The sequence below is a fragment of the Ambystoma mexicanum genome, chromosome 1p, assembly GCF_040938575.1.
Source record: "Ambystoma mexicanum isolate Mex_15411 chromosome 1p, UKY_AmexF1_1, whole genome shotgun sequence".
Taxonomy (NCBI): Eukaryota; Metazoa; Chordata; class Amphibia; order Caudata; family Ambystomatidae; genus Ambystoma; species Ambystoma mexicanum.
This window is the reverse complement of record NC_090921.1, coordinates 322,025,868-322,041,307: the sequence shown is the minus strand read 5'-3', so window position 1 is coordinate 322,041,307 and position 15,440 is coordinate 322,025,868.

The window sequence follows — 15,440 nt, the reverse complement described above, 5'->3', positions numbered from 1 at the left end:
GCCACCAGCCAAGTCTAAATGTTAAGAGAGCAAAACAAAGCTCCAAGAGGCACAGACAAAAAGAGGTAGGAATTAACTCTTTCCAATACTCCATGTAAGATGGGGTGTACTTGGTCTGTAGTTTAAAGTGACTATATAAAGTTAATGGCAACTTTACATGTTTCTTGGGGACAGTAGTCAGCCCCAGAAAAATGGAGTCAGTGGGAAGTCTCAAAGACAACCCGGTGTCACTGCATTGAAGGTGCCGTGTAACACACACAAGTGGGGCTCATGGAGTGGTGTGGCTCCAGAGCCCAAGATCACACAAAAAGTAGAAATACACATGGCAAAATACACATAAGAGGGGGGAAAAGGCTCACACTCTTACCAGATGGAAAAAATTAACTCCAGAATCCAGCAAAGCTGCTGAGGGACTCACTAGATGAGGGAAATTAGCCATGAATGAGAATTCTCCCTAACAGACACCACTGGAACAGTCTGCGTTTGATGACATTAAGGAAACTCTGATTGCTGACAGCACAATGGCATTTTTGGATCCGGTGAATGCATCTGAGATTGTAGTAGATACAAGTCCATTTGGAGTGGTGGCTGTAGCCAACTAGGTTGATTCCAGTGGAACAGTGAGACTAATGGCATTTCCAAGCAGGACCCTGTCGGCAACAGAACGACGATATTCCCAGATTGAGTGGGAGGAGTTGGCTGCCCTGTGAGGCTGCAGGCATTTTCACCTGTATATCTATGAGCGACCAGTAACTGTAGTCATTGACCATAAACCTCTGGTCCCGATCATAGCAGGATCCTCATCCAAACCACCGACAAGGATTGAAAAATAGATGCCTGCGCTGTTAGAATATGAGGTTGTCCTGATTTATTATGCGGGGTGCGGATAATGCAGCAGAATACCTGTCAAGACGTCCACCCCCCTGCTGGGGTGCCCAGGCACCCAGGAAGAGGCTGAGACTAAGGAATTTGTCCGACTCCTCACAGAAGCTGCCTTGTCTAACTCCATGTCGGTGCAAGAACTGTCGGAAGCTTCGGAAACAGATAAATGCTTCAAACTGCTGTGAGATGCCATGACGAAAGGTGAGTAGAAATTGGCATTAACTGGTCTGGATAAGCTTAAACAGGAGTCTTGCATGACACTTGCATGTCTTGATAAGCGTACACAGGAGGCTTGAATACCTAGAGCAGCTCTGGAAGGTCAGAAGTGAACTCACGTTTACCTGTGATGGACTGCTGCTGAGGGGTTTGAAGGTAGTGATCCCTTCCATACTCATTTCGCAAGTGATTGCATTGGCCCACTAGGGTCACTAGGGCTCTGCAAAGAAGACGTCACAACTGTCAATAAAGTGTGGTTCCTGGGGTTAGAGAACAGAGTTGATGAGTTTGTATAGAAATGCCTCTGGTGCCAGGTCTCCGCCCCGGTGCAACTTTAGCAGCAGATCGAATCCATTACACAAAGCTCTCGTCCGCGGGAGACGGTGAATGTGGATTTTAGGTCCACGAGCCTGGACACACACTTTCTGGTACTAGTGGACCAGTGGTCGAGGTATACAGAGGTATCCAGAGGTGGAGTTCATGGCCTCAACAGTCTTGGTGGACATTGTACCGATTTTGGAAAAAATATTTGCTTTGCACGGCTTCCCTGATGATGTGGGCTCTGATAATGGTCTGCTTTTCCAAGGGGAAGGTTTTGCAAGTTTCATGCAAGAATGTGTAATCAAATACAAAACAATATCTCCAGTGTGGCCGAGGGCAAACGGCGAGGCTGAGAGCTTCATGAGGACATTGAATAAAAAGTTCCAAATTGCCAATGAACAAGGTCAGTGTTTGAAGTGGGCACTATACCAACTCTTGCGAGAGTATCATACTACGCACCACTGTTAGACAGGGGTGCCCTCTGCAGAGGCTTATTCAATAGATGCCCCTGGGGGCTCCTGCCAGATATGAGCCCAGGAGGTCCTGGCCTAATTGACCATCAAAGGGTGCTTAAAGAGAGGAGAGATGTGAAGATGAAAACGTCAGAAGAGGCTTGTGTAACTATGATCTGTCCCTCATGTTTTTTCCAGAAACTGAACGCATAGGGTTCCATGCAGGAAGAGAACATTAACCATGGGGGATAGTGTTCAGTCAAGGGCTCTGTGAAAGTGAAGAAGGGTGGTACCCAGAGGCACCCGAGGATCCAGGGCTGCCGGTAGACAGAGTCCTGGAACAGGGGGGCAGTGAGACGGTACCCTGTAAGGGAATCAAGAAGCACGCCGCAAGATTGCAGGACTATGTGATGGACGGGTGATTTGGTATTGTGTTCTTGTAAGGAGGGTCAATATTTTGTTTGACTTTAGTGTTATAGCTAGTTTTAATTTCATGAAAAAGGAGGAGTGTGGTGAGATTCCTTTAAGAACGAGAACCGGGTGACGTAGCCCTGGTGACGTAGCCCTGTAAGGTTAATAAATGGACGTCACGCCAGCGTCACACCAACATAACTATGCAGGAGTGGAGCCCAAATGATAAGCACGTCTCTGTGTGTTTGTCTATAGTGGGCACTCTGGTTCCCCGCTACATAGAGGCTCAAGCCTCACAACAAAGACAGGAAAAGAGACTGGTCCACAAGGCTATACAGAGACTTCCCCATAATTAGGTGCCGCTGAGGTCTAGAGGACTGGGAAGGAGTTAGGAGCTTTTCAGGCCATGAAGGCTGAGGCAGAGTCATACAAATGTCAGACTGACTCGTCTAAAATTCCAGTTTGGCTGGGGAAGAGTCAGTTAAAAGTAAGTTGCAGCTGATCACATGTGGGTGGTTTTGCTTGCCTCTTAATTCCGTCAAAGTACTAGAATATTATTTGCAGTGAACTGACAGGTAGCAAGATGTTTTCTGAACTGTGTTTTCAGATGGTCTTTCATTTCTGCTTCAATTTACTTGTTGTTGATGAGGGGAATAAATCGAAAAGACAACTATTCACTTACCCTATTCCAAGTATTGTAATGTTGTGAATGTTTTATGACCAACTAGGGACTTCTAGAATGTAAACTAAAATCGTAATCTCGCGACTATTGCGTCATGGTTTATTGAAGGCATTTTAGCAGTAGCACTTGAATGTGTTTTATAAAGAGCAGCAGCACAAATTGGTTAAAAAGATTAACATATTACTCATACAGGAAGGGTTTCAGGGCTTTGCTGAGTTTAGAGATGGGGTTGAGTGGCATCCCACTTTTTCAAATGCAAGTTGTGCCATCAGAAGCCATCTTACTTTTTTTTGGCAAGGTTCTGAGTGAATGAAGTAGTTTTCTATTTGTTGATGCACTTGACCTGCAATGTTGATTTTAGTCCTTTTGTGGGGCTTGGTGCAGGCTGTATAAAGCATATTTCTATGCCTGAAAATATGCTGTTAAAAATTAACCACACATCTTCCAAACTTTACTTGGTACAAATAGCTAGGTTTTGGATTTCAAGGCCTACAATAATACTGTCTTATACAGTTTACCTGCAGAATACGCAAATTGCAGCGACCTGACAACATGTAAATCTTTATTGACATCGGGAGGATAGCTCAGGGGCAAGGTGCTCACCTTGAAAGCAAGATGATATGGAGCAACAAGGGTTCGATCCCCAGGTCCGCACTTAGAAACCTCTGGGTATTAAGTGCGTTATAAATAACCACATATTTCACATCCTGAAAGGAATACTGTATGTCCCAGAATGCAAAATAATGAATCCACGGCAAGCTCACCACTTTAAGACACAAACTAGAAGATGGTTTGTAATAAACTCAGGTATAGAGATTGTCACAAAGTTTGAGCACAATTGTATGAATGTGTTCAGAATATTTCACCATGGACATAAAGCAAACCTTTGTTTACATGTTAGGCTAGTAGACATCATGGATGTGAGTACATCTTTAAAAGAAGGCTTTATTCTGTTACTCACTTTCACTGATTTGGAAGTAGGCACATGTTTTCTAGGTAACTGAGTCCTTCAGTTGGCCAAGGCCAGGCCATCAAATATAAGGAAGGCTTTACTGATAACAAAAGTAATGTTTTAGTAGGTCGTTAAGTGGTTGGTTGAAGAATCACCGACTCTGTGTGTCTCTCATCATGGCCGTGATTTGGGATATGGCCAGTGCTTGCTAGTCAGGGACCAGCAGATTCTTAAGGCTCCTGTGAAAGAAAAGGAATTCACGACGCTGCAGCCCCGCCCTGTGCAAATAGCTGAGGGCCTAAGCTGAGGGTACGCATCAGCAGTTGTAATATTATGTACACATAATCATAACCCAGAGACAGATTGTTGTGGCAATAAAAAGGCCATAGGTTTTATTAAACATAACACCAGTACAATTATACGTATTATGATTCCCAACAGCAGGTGTGCTGCTTGGCTTTGCTCTGTGCTTTTGGGCACCTGGACCAGGCAAAGGAAGGCTGTCCTTGGCCACCAGTGTGACCTTAGTCCTGCAGTTCAATTTTTCGGCACAATTTATGGTCCAGCCCTTCCGGCTTGATCAAAACCGCCCGGCCATGCATTAGCTCTGCCCGGGCAGGGCATACTTCTCACCTATGTGCACTGCTCCTTTGTTTCCTTGCCTAACTTGCTCTCCCCTTTGAAGTGTGGAAGTGTTGGTCTCTTGGTCACCCTGCCCGGCACTGTCATCCATTTGTGCCATTGTTCCTCCCCCCAGCCAGCGCTGCTGTTCCTGGGATGAAGGAGAGTACGTGGGGAGCTGGGGTGCACCTGTCAGTCAACTTCATGGCCTCATTCCTCCCCCTGCTTGCCACTAGCTCTGCTCCACATATCTTACCAAATGTGCCCTTTAGCTACTTAGTTGCCCCATTCCGCGGCACACAGCATAAGCTGAGGATAAGCATAAGCAGTTGTAATATCATGTACACATAATCATAACCCAGAGACAGATTGTTGTGGCAATAAAAAGGCTATAGGCTTATTAAAACATAACCCTACTACAATTATACGTATTATGATTGCCAACAGCGGTATGCTGCTTGGCTTTGCTCTGTGCTTTTGGGTAGGTGAAACAGGCACAGGAAGGTTGTCCTTTGCCACCAGTGTGACATTAGTCCTGGAGTTCCATATTCCAATTCCCCGTCATTGTGAAGTTTTATGTTGCCTGGTTGGTGCTGCAATCCTGTGCTTGATGGCAGCTTCCTTCCCATCCCATGCCGCCACACTTGAGTGGGATCCGGCCACTCGGGTCCCCCAAAATAACTCAATCTACTTCCCGTTTCTGCTAGGGAATTGTGGATCCCTGTTCAAAACATGTCCATCCCTTTTATTGATAGGTGTATCCTGTCCTTGTGGAACAGATCCGGGTTGGCTGTAGATCCCTCTGTGCTTAATATAATTCAAACCCACGCTCTTGCAAAGCTTCTCAATGCCCTTGTTTAGTTTATTTCTCGCTATGTCTATGGCTTTCTTAGATATGCTCCCTCCCATTGGCTTCTGGGTAGCATATCTGACATAGAAATCTCTGTGTCTTGCCAGCAGTGTAGTATGCCCGTCACGATGAGCATATATCATGCATTAACTGTTTCCTCCCTAGCTCCCTAGTTTCACAGAATCATTGTCGCCCCCCCCACCACCAGTGGTATTACTAGGTATTCCAGAGATCTCTAATCCCCACCAGATCAGATAGTTTGTCATGTATTTCTTCCCATTGCATGCCTGGGTTGCCCCACCGAGGGGAGATGGTCTTTTTGAACGGTAAGCCTTGCCTTGTGTCCTCAATCCATCTTCCTGTCCTTAACACAAAGGAGTGCTCTACTATCCAGACTGACCTGAAAGGGCTGTCATCATATGTCAAAAGAATGTGTTGTGTTAGATTAAATCTGGCCTTATTTATCTTTTATAATAGCCTGATGCCTAAACACCCAGTTGTTTCACTGCCTGCGGGCCCAGGCCCCCCTTCCAAGACTGACGTTGCTGCCCCTATTCTAAAAAAGTGGGTGCCAGTTACTGTGAGGTTCCAGCCTGCCTTGGTGATCGCTTTCTTCATGACTGCTTGGAACTAAAACCGGCTGAGGGCTTTCCCATGTATGTGGATTAAGAACTGCCTCCCTAGTGCAAGGCGTGTGGTGAGGAAAATGTTTGTGAAGTATATTGGGCAGTTGTTATTGTTATCTGTGCAATATAGGTTTATCATTCGACCTCTCCATTCCTGACCTGTTTTTGACTTTCTTAATAAGATTGTCATGCTTTCTTTCCCCACGTGGACATCTCCCATGGCTAGCCCGTCCTCTGCTGTTGTGCCACTGGTTATCAACTCACTGACCCTGATGACCTTAAAATATGCCAGAGTTAAAGCCCCCTTGAGTAACTTTGTTTCATATGCACAGATGCAAATGCCATGCAATGATGTCATTAACACTATTAATTTCTTAAAATTCAGGGCCGGCTCTTATTATTGATGGGACCCTCAAGGCTCTCCCACACTTTGAGGATGTATTTCACTATTGCGCTGTGTGTTGGGTTGATTCCTCCTGCCAGTTTCACATAGTGTATTACGACCAACAGGTGTGCCCTTGCCAAAGATTTTCTCGTTTTATGACATATAGCTGTTGGGATAAATTCCAGTTATACCAGAGGTCGTCTGGGGTTACGTCCGACTCCCAAGGTGCCCAACAACCCGTTCCCCAGAACAAATGGAGAACTCAGCCAACGCCAAGTTAGAAACGTGGTTTATTACAAAAAAGCAACAGGGATCATCAAGACAATCAAGATTCTCCAGTACATCTCAAGTTTACAATGCGCGCTCCCCAGTTTTGTTGCTACATGTCGTAATCACCTGGGCCCTTCCCCAAAAACCTATCCCACTATTGATTGGATGCTGAGAGTGGTAACCCATGTAGCTATCCCCTATAGAGGTTATTCTACTGTCCCTCGCATGTCAGGTGGATGACACTGCCCCGTTCTCAAGAAACTTACATTATTGCAGAGTAGTGGACTTACCATTGGCACTTGCCCTTTGCCATCCACACTGGACCTATGTCTCGTGATTGTCTGGAGCTGATCTAGCCAGGCATGGGACCCAGTTCGGTTCACCGCCCTCTTTGCACATTTTCAAGGTGATGTGAAACGACTATGTGTCTGAATTGCATCTGGTAGTATACCACCTTTGCCTATGAGAGTGCATTTCCACATTGCAACACTTGTTTCACCTCTCATCCGGGTTGCTGAGACTGGCTCGTCTTCCCACCACAGGTGAATGCCCATTGTCTAGTTCGGCTGCATCACGTGGTTGTAGACCACAAAATTGAGCTCTTGGTTCTGCATTTATGAAGATTTATTCAATTTTCCTGCAGCTGGAACCTTTGTCGTCTGGAGTTTGGATCGCTAACCTTGGATGTGAGCTCGATCTCCACTTAATGCAGCCTGAGTCTGCTCCTTCTGTCTGGCGTTATGTGGCTTGAGGCCTTCTGTTTTTTCCTTAGACTTGTAATATGATTTCTATATGCTCGTGCTGTGCTGTGTTTCCTATAGATTATTCAAAAATAATGGAAGAAAATAATGGAAGCTTTGACAGTATGTATATGTCTCTGTCCTCTACCTACAGAACTGTAGAAACATGTTCTTCATGTATGTAAGTGTGTGTTCGTGTAATGCTGTGCAGGGCTGCGAGTGTTCTTCATGAATAACGCTGCTACGCCGTGGTGTCACTAGCGTCGTCAGCACAGTGGCTTCTTGGTACTAAATCAAGACAGTCGATTATGGTGTTTGGGTCAGCGATCTCTGCCAGATTCTCTGGATCTGGAAGGGTATGCACTGGATATGGTTGAAATGGTTGTCTGAGGGAATACCTCCCAGTATACGTGTCAGGCTGGGGTGCATTTGGGGTTCGTCCAAAATATGAGTGGATTTGAGTACATTTTACTCTTTGTCCCATCATGTTCATGGGGTTAAGGAGGGGCATTCCTTGGACCCTCTCTTCGGTCCCCCCTCTGGTCGACCTGTCAACCACGCCTCCATACTTAGTCACCTTCATTCTTGGTAGCCATATTTTGGGGAGTCCTCCGAGGTGTCCATAGTAGTTTGCAAGATCATCAAAATTCCAGGTCATATAACAGCACTCTCCTTCTGGGTTGCACCATACCCATTTTCCTCCATATGTCTTATTGTCGAATGGATTATCGAACATCACCATCTCATTTGGGAACAGTGGACATTCCCTTATTCTTGTTATCAGCTTATCTCTTTCTTCCACTATCTTGTTCTTTTCCTCTCCCATATTCACACCCATCATCACCTTGCTTCCTATCGATTTCTGTGACGTCTTGCGGCATTGAGTAATGGAAATCTTTATCACACACAGTCCCACCAGTACCAATATTAGTGCCACTAGAAATACTTTTATTCTGTCTGCCAGCTGTGAAGGCATCCATGACCAGAGGTATGCTATCCAGCTTTGGTCTTGTCCAGTTCCTTTGGCTCCTTCCTCCATTTTGTAATACATCTTAGACAGTCAGGTCACTGCGCCATTTTCTCTGTCATTGGTAGGTGCGATTGTGTAACAGGAACTCCCACTTTTTGCACAAACTCCTCCTTCCGTTGCTGTGAGAAGGTCCAGAACATATCTATTCTGGAGCGCCATCAACCTTACTGCTTGGAGCTCTTCTTTTACTGCATTGTGTATAGGAGTTCCCCCCCTTCTCACCTGGGTCCGGTGTTTGTCGGTGTCTTCGATCGCTGCCTTCTTGCGAACGCTCCTGGTCTTGAACAGTGCTACTCGAGTCTCGTCTGGTTCCAGGTTGCATTTAGTTCCGGGAACGTGGAGTCCAGGAATCCGGGAGTCTGGGAAAAGCTAGTAATGCTCGGAATCAGGAAGGGGGAAAGGGTCAGGAACGGGTTATAGCACTGGGACAAAGGAAACAATACTGCGAGCTACAAACACACGTCTGAGGCTACTCTGCAATAGCATTGAGACGCCCGGAGCCGCGGAAGGCGTGGTCTATGAATAGATCACACCGCGTTCAGCGCATGGAGCGAGCAAGGGCTTCAGCTCTGGACGGCCATGTTGGACGTAGTACGGAATGTAAGCCCCGTTGAGACAAGGACCAGGAGGTCCAAAAGGGGCGTGATCTGAAGTTCATGACAGCATGCCCCCGCCGAAGGGCTTTTCCTCCAGGTTTGCCCGGGTGTATTAGGTGAAATCTTCTGAGCAACCGAGGAGCCTTGATATTTGAAACAGGTTCCCAAGTCCTTTCGCTAGGAGGATATCCTTTCCACTCCACTAGGTATTGAAGATGGCCCCGCTGATACCTGGAATCACAAATCCGGGACACCTCATATTCCAGTTGGTTGTCAACCAGTAAAGGAGGAGGTCTACTGGATTTTCGAGAGGATTGGATGTAGGGCTTCAATAGGGATGTGTAAAAAACTGGATGATAATCTCCTTGATGTGAAATGTAGTAGCGGGGAGCCAGCTTGTTTGGTCGCAAGTGTCGGGGGAGTAGTTTTGATGACAACCACACTCGGTCACCGACTGTATAGGAAGGACCTGGTCTTCTCTTGAAATCTGCATACCTCTTGGTCTGTAATCTGGCTTTCTCTAAGTGTTCTTTAGCCTCCCGGTGAATGTTGATAAGAGTTTCGATCCAGGAGTCAACAGTAGGTACTAGTGTAGGGTAAGGAAGAACCAAGGGTAAAACCAATGGATGGAACCCCTGACTACAATAAAAAGGGCTGGTCTGTAGCGCTGAGTGTTCGGAGTTGTTGTAAGCGAATTCCGCAACGGGTATCAGGAGAGACCAGTCATCCTGGACCTTGGTGGCGAAACATCGGAGATATTGTTCGAGGGTCTGATTTGCACGTTCTGTGGCTCCGTTGGTTTGGGGGTGATATCCTGAAGAGAGGGCACATTGGATTCCTAGAACTCGACAGAGGTGTTTCCAGAATTGTTAAATGTATTGGGGACCCCGGTCAGATATGATCTTGGAAGGAAGCCCATGTAGTCAGAATATGTGTTCCAGAAATATTCCAGCTAGCTCTGAAGAGGAGGGTAGTTTCATCAGTGGCGTAAAATGGGCCATATGGGTAAACAAATCTATGGTGACAATGATGGTAGTATATCCTCGGGAAGGTGGTAACTCCACTATGAAGTCTGTAGCAATGATTTCCCATGGTTTAGAGGGTAGAGTGGGCTGCAGAAGAAGACCCGCCGGTCTTTTGTTATCATATTTATTTTGGGCACAGGTGTCATGCCGCGGCAGGATTGGCGGAAGTGGAATCGCTGGCGGTTCTGTCCGCCGTAGCATTCCGCTACTCGTCATCCGTTTTACCGCTCTAGTTGTTGCACGCGTCCTTGACCCGGAAGTATTTAAGTCCTCACTTCCGGGTCGCATACGCGTTGCAACGTTTCCGGGTTCCTTCCTGAGTTGCTGCCGCTCCATCTCCCGGTGATTTATTCGTGACTTCTTCATATCCTTTGCCAGCCTTCTCTCGCAGTTATTTCTCCACCCTGCCCAGTGCGTGGTCTCGTCCTCGTCCTACCTTTTTTTTCTCCCTCTTTTCCTTCCTTTCCTTCTTGCCTTGTTGTTTTTCCCCCTTTTCTATCCCTATATCCTATTTGAATTGTTGCCAGACCCTTTGCCTGCCTACCGGACTGCCTGTGAATATCCCTATATCCCATTTGAACTGTTGCCAGACCCTTTGCCTGCCTACCGGACTGCCTATGAATATCCCTATATCCTATTTGAACTGTTGCCAGACCCTTTGCCTGCCTACCGGACTGCCTGTGATTTCCTTAGTATCTCCTCATTGAAACCACCTTTTGCCATATCCTGGTCTACCGTTTGGATCCACCTATTTCCCGATTCGGTGCCTGCTCATCGGATCGCGCCATCTTCAGCTACTCACCTCCTGGGATCCTCCACGTTCAGGGGTTTTTTGTGCCTTCCGGCTTTTTTCCCCCTGTGAGGCGTTCTCGATAGGAGTGCCCCCGCTGCCCCTATCTAGTGGCACGGTGGCATCCTATCGAGGGCGTCCTTATCTTCACAAGAAAAAAGAGAAGCCTCCACAACACAAGGACAGAAGGATTAAGCAGAAAGAGGAAGGTGAGGAGTTGGGGGAAGGGGGAGAACTTGTCATCTCATCAGAAGAAGAAGACAAACGTGACAGTTTGCAACGCCAACAAGAAACTGAGATGGCTACCCCCCAACAAGTCCAGGAACTAGTAGCCGCAGTCCAAAACCTTAATATGGAGGTCCAGAATCTAAAAACCACCAACGCCGCGTTACAGTTAAGAATGAATGAACGGGAACGAACCCCTGCCGACCTTCACATCAGATCATACCAAGGTAGGATTCATGATTACCCATATGTCGGGTAATGCCCTGGCGTGGGCCACCCCTTTGGTAAATCAGTCAGATCCCGTGCTACAGAATTACAATGACTTCAAGACCCTGCTGCAACAAACATTTCTACGCACAGAAAGTGCTTTTTTAGCCTCAGAGGACCTCTTAGATGTCCGTCAGGGAAATAACGATCTCCTCTCCTACATCACTACGTTCAAACAGATAGCCGCCGAAGCTGGCTGGCAGGAACAAGCCCAATATACCATCTTCCGTCGAGGGTTGAGAGAGGATCTCAAGGACGAACTAGCCCGGATCGACCGTCCAGCCTCCTTTTCAGATCTCATCACGGCCGCTCTTCGGATCGATTTCCGACTCTCGGAACGACGGTCAGAAAGAAAGAAGAACAAACTCTACAGTCTCCCTCCCTTAGAAACTCAGATACCATTCTCTCAACCACCTTCACGCCAGGGAAAGGAAGAACCGATGCAGATCGGTACTGCTCGTGCACCACTCACCCCGGAAGAACGGAAGAGACGACGGGAAGGCAACATGTGCATGTATTGTGGAGCCTCTGACCATCTGTTACGGAACTGTCCTAACGTTCCTCCGAGGCGTTCGGGAAACGAGCGCCCTCGGTGAGTATGGGGACGCACTCCCGAGGGGCTTTTTCTAGTCCTTATACATCTCTGTCTATAGCCTCGTCTGGATTACTAGAGGATTCTAGGCTGATGGTTCTGTCAGTAACCCTTACTGTAGGCAGGACCGAAGTCCCAACTCAGGCTTTATTAGACTGTGGTGCTGCAGGCAACTTCGTAGATACCTTGTGGGCTAAGCAAAAGGGTATACCTCGTCTGGCCAAACAGGAGGATCAGAAGGTTGAAGGAGTGGATGGGGAACCCCTGATTTCCGGCATGATCACACATACCACTGAGGAATTACAACTATGTATCCAAAAACATACCGAAAGTATCTCGTTTGACATAATCCGAGCAGCCCATTTCCCTATCATACTAGGGATAGGCTGGCTACGAAAGCACAACCCTCACATTGACTGGGCGAAGAACGTACTCAGTTTTCAGTCCACCTATTGTAGATCCGAATGTCTACCTGAACCCAAGTTCGAGACTGTAGAAACTAACATTGTGTACGACTCCAGACTCATCCATTGTCTTCCACGCCATCTACAAGAATATACAGAGGTAGTAACGGAAAAAACGCCTAGTGATCTTCCTCCGCACAGACCAGAAGACTGTTGTCTGGATCTAGTTCCTAATGCACTGGTACCGTTTGGTAGAATGTTCCCATTATCCCTCAGGGAAAAACAATTCCTCCGGGAATATTTAGATAACAATCTGACCAACGGACTTATAAGACCTTCAAAGTCACCAGCTGGGGCATCCCTGTTTTTTATTCCGAAGAAAGACACACAAGAACTAAGACCCTGTATTGACTACAGGGGTCTAAACAAGGTGACCATAAAAGACAGATACCCAATGCCACTTATCACCGAAATTATTCAAGCGGTTCATGGCGCCACGATCTTCACAAAGCTGGACCTTCGGAATGCATACCATCTCCTTCGGATCCACCAAGGGGACGAATGGAAAACTGCTTTTAGGACCCCTTATGGGCTGTACGAATACCAAGTGATGCCTTTTGGACTTGTTAACGCCCCATCTGTGTTCCAGCGCTTTATGGACCGGCTTTTTTCGGACCTGTTGTGTCAGACCACGATCGTCTATCTCGATGACATACTGGTTTATTCCAGAACTCCTGAGGAACATGTGGCTCATGTCAAAGAAGTCTTCCAGAGACTAAGAGAAAATCACCTCTCAGTCAAGATAGACAAATGTATATTTTCTGCAACATCTATCCCATATTTGGGTTTCATATTATCCAGTCGGGGTGTCTCCATGGATCCCCGCAAAGTTTCTGCCATTTTGGAATGGCCTTCACCAAAATCCATCAAGGAGGTACAAAGGTTTTTAGGTCTGGCAAACTTTTACCGGAAATTTATATCCAACTTTTCCCACCGAATGGTACCTATCACCACACTACTTAAGAAGAGCTCCAAACCTTTCCTTTGGTCCAGTGAAGCTGAGGATAGCTTCCACAGTCTCAAGGAAGCCTTCTGTACCGCCCCCATCCTTCTGCAGCCAGACCAAGACCGACCTTTCATCATCGAGACAGATGCATCTTCATCAGCTATGGGGGCAGTTCTTTTGCAGGAACACCAAGGCGAGGAACATCCAGTCTCTTATTTTTCCAAGACATTAAATGACAGCCAAAGGAACTACTCAGTCATAGAGCGCGAGTTATTGGCCATGAAATCAGCCTGTCTAAAGTGGCGTCATCTTCTACAAGGAGGTAAACACCCATTCTCCATCAGAACAGATCACAGAAATCTACAAGTTCTGCGACAGTTTGAGTGCTACAACACAAGACAGGCCCGCTGGGCTCACTTCTTTGCCCAGTTCGATTTCAACATTACTTACATCCCAGGACCACAGAATATAGTCGCAGATGCCTTGTCTCGCAGAGGAGACTATGGGAATGAATCCGACAGGACGCCAGATCTTATGTTCCCCTTGACGAGGAGAATAGGCGTTCTATCTGCTTTCTTAAGACAAGTGAAAGAAGCTTCAAAGGGGGGTTTTGAGTCGGAGTGTCACCCACAAGACCCCGTCTACGAAGTCAAGGAAGGCCTATACTTTGTGAAAGGAAAATTATACTTACCTACTTCGGAATTTCGGAGAATGGCGTTAAAATGGTGTCACGACTCCAAGCTGGCAGGTCATCGAGGTATTAAGGGAACATTGGAATTTCTACAGAGGCACTTTTATTGGCCAGGGATGTGCCAAGACGTGACCAGTTACGTGCAATCCTGTGTGACCTGTCTTCGCAGCAAGAGTTCTCGTCTGAAACCTTTGGGCCTTCTGAGACCAAATCCGGTTCCCGACAGTCCCTGGGAAGTGGGATCTACTGATTTCATCGTGGACTTACCTCCTTCTGAAGGAAGCACATGCATCATGGTAGTGATCGATTACTTCACAAAGATGGCTCACTTCTCCCCATTACCAAGGGTACCAACAGCAGCAGCCATGGCCGAGACTCTCATCAAAGACGTTTTTCGTCTCCATGGAATACCAAAGAAGATCATCTCCGATCGAGGTAGCCAGTACACTTCTCGTTTCTGGAGACATCTCTGCAACCGGTTGAGCATAGAGAGAGCTCTAACATCAGGTTTCCACCCTCAGTCAAATGGACAGACGGAACGTTTAAATGCCACACTAGAACAGTACCTACGGTGTTATGTGAACCTTCAACAGGACAACTGGGTTTCTCTACTACCCCTGGCTGAGTTCTCCTACAATAACTCTTTCCAGTCTACTCTCGGTTTCACCCCTTTTTTCTGTAACTATGGCTACCATCCCCGAGCTATACTACCGGTCTCTAATGTCTCTACCTCTCTGCCCACAGTCGACTCCACTCTCGCCGTGTTGAGAGACGTCCACCTACAGGCTAAACACAATCTTAGCAAGGCCCAAATGAGATACAAGGTCCAGGCCGACAAACATCGCAGAGCGGGGCCTGACTGGGGAATAGGTTCTCAAGTCATGTTGTCCACAAGATATCTACCACGATGGGCACACCCTTCCAAACTCTCCCCTAAATTTCTGGGTCCATACGAAGTCACACAAGTCATCAACCCGGTGGCCTTTCGGCTAAAATTACCCAAGAGTCTTCAAAGAGTCCACCCGGTGTTTCATGCCTCACAACTCAAACCTTTTCTTGCAGACATCTGGTCTCGCAAAAAGAAGAAAACCCCCTTGCCTGCTACTTCGACCCAGGAGGTATTCGAGGTAGCCCAAATCTGTGACTCCCGGTACCGCCGGGGAAGGTTGGAATACCTTGTACGGTGGAAGGGGTATCACTGGTCGGAAAACTCTTGGGAACCAGCCTCTCAGGTACATGCTCCACTGTTGGCCCGCAAGTTCTTTCGCTCTCATCCGGGAAAACCGGGGGGAGGTCTCCATAGGAGGGGGCATACTGTCATGCCGCGGCAGGATTGGCGGAAGTGGAATCGCTGGCGGTTCTGTCCGCCGTAGCATTCCGCTACTCGTCATCCGTTTTACCGCTCT